Below are 2,500 nucleotides of genomic sequence, written 5' to 3'. Positions count from 1 at the left end.
GGGAGGAGGAGGAGGGAGTCGTGCATATCCTACGCATTTACGAATTACCCTAAATGGTATTCGATCCTAACGAAGTTATCATAGTATCAAACTAACTATAATATCAGTAAAAAAAAAAAAAAAATTACGCAAATAAACAAAATGGCGTCCTTCGTAAGAACTAACAACTCGAATGTTATTTCACTAACGGTACGCAATATATACAATAATCGTAAATTTGATTCGTCGAACATTAATTTATATTATTATTATTATTATCACATGCGTGCGGTGCGTGTGTGTGTTACGTATTTGAAATCATTCTATCGACATTAATAATAATAATAATAATAATAATATTTAATCATTATATTACGCATTCGTTGTTTTTAATATATTATATGATTATTACATAATTTTCGTTCGTCGTTCGTGTGTTTTCGCGAATCGTCAATCTTTTTCGCGTTTTTTAAATAATGATAATGATAATAATAATAATAATTTTTATAAATAAGTTCATACTCATCATCAGTACTAGTCAGAGTTAGAATCAGAGTCAGTTAAAGAAAGAAAGACAGAAAGAAAAATCAAGAAGTCATTGAAGTTACTTCCTACGCGGTATATATCAGTGGCGTAACCAAGGCAAAAGCAAAAAACGTTTTTTTTTTACATATATATAATAAATAAACAAAAGGAACAAAAAGAAAAAGAAAAAAAAAATAACGACGACGACCTTGTTTTTTTTTTTTTTTTTTGCACCTCCGCACCAACCGTTCCAACCTGTACCTGTTGTATTATTATTATTATTATTATTAACGTGTCGCATTAATTATTTTTGTTTTATAAAGGAACAACACTCACTTTTATCATTATTATTATTATTATTGTCTTTGTATTAAGAAAAAATAATAATAACAACAACAAAAAAAAAAAAAATTACTCATCGAACTTTGATTTTATTCTACGTCGTCCTTAAAGTTTCATTATTATTATTATTACTTATAATAATTACGATCGAAACCGCGTAATATCATTATCATTATTATTATTATTATTATTATTATTATTATTATTATTATTTGTTACAAGGGTAATAATAAATTATTTTATTTTTTAAGTTTTATTTCTCCGACTTATTATTAAATTTATTTGTAATCGAGTTTAATTAAAACAAAAAAAAATTACCCAAATCGGGTAATATAATACCCCCCCCAAATTATTTATCAATCGATAATTAATTAATTAATTAATTGATTATTGATTAATAAACCTAATTGGGTAATTTTTTTACTTAGAAAACTTAAACCAAAAAAAAGGAAAAAAAAGAAGAAAAAAATTACTCAAAGTATTATTATTATTTTTTTATTAAGCGTGTCATCGCGTTAAAATTAACCGCATACGATAAGTAATAATAATAATAATAAGTAATCTTAATAATAATAATAATAATAATAATAATAATAATAATCTTCGGAAAATATTATAAATAGCACCACCGATATTCGAGTATTTGTCCCTAAGGAATCGGGTAGAGACCTGGGATAAATGCTTAAAAACCCCGACAAATAAGAGCCTTGTCGTGTTTAATGGTGAAAATAATAATAATAATAATAATAAATATCTAAACGCGTGCATAAAGCAGAAGACGTAGTTTTTTTTTCTTTTATACAACGGTAAAAAAAATAAAATAACCGGAAATAAATCAAGTTTTTAATTACGGGTATAATTTTTCATTTATTTTTTTTACGCATATTCTTCAAAATGGCAACATCGCAATTTAAATATTATTAATAATAATAATAATATCATCATCACGGTTTTGTCAAACGACTATTTCGTTTAGCAACAAAAAAAAAAAAAAAAAACATAGCCTAATAAGTAAAAACTAGGACTTTGTTGCAAAAAAAGTGAGAGAGAGAGAGAGAGAGAGATCGACTTTTTTACGTAAGGTATCAAAAGGTAAGCAAATTATAACGAAACCCCCTCCCCTTCCTTCTACCCCCCCAACGCAAAATTTATTTATTACTTTTTTTTTTATATCGGCACGTTACGTAATTTTTTTTTTTAATGTTTAACCGCACGAGTAATAAATACTAATGATAATGATAATGATAATAATAATAATTATATCATTCGAAAAATTAATAAATAAATAATTTTAAGGGTTGATGAGTTAACATAAATTCGAGTCACGTGTTTTTTTTTTTTTTTTAAATAAATGAAAAGAAATTATCGATGATGATGATAATAATAATAATCACACACACACACACACACACGACAAAAGAAAATTTTTATTAAAAACAAACAACAAACAAACAACAAACTTTTAAGAGATGAACTTTAATAAATAAAAAACATAAAATAATCGTTTGGAATTTTACTGTTGTAAAACTTTTCGTAAAATATATATAAATAAATAAATAAATAATATTTGCGAAGAGTTTATAGTAATAATAATAATAATAATAATAATAATAATAATAATAATAATAATAATAATAATAATAATAATAATAAT

Source organism: Pediculus humanus, genomic scaffold (genome assembly GCF_000006295.1).
Source record: "Pediculus humanus corporis 1103172108269 genomic scaffold, whole genome shotgun sequence".
NCBI classification, from domain to species: Eukaryota; Metazoa; Arthropoda; class Insecta; order Psocodea; family Pediculidae; genus Pediculus; species Pediculus humanus.
Note: the sequence above shows the minus strand (reverse complement) of the source record.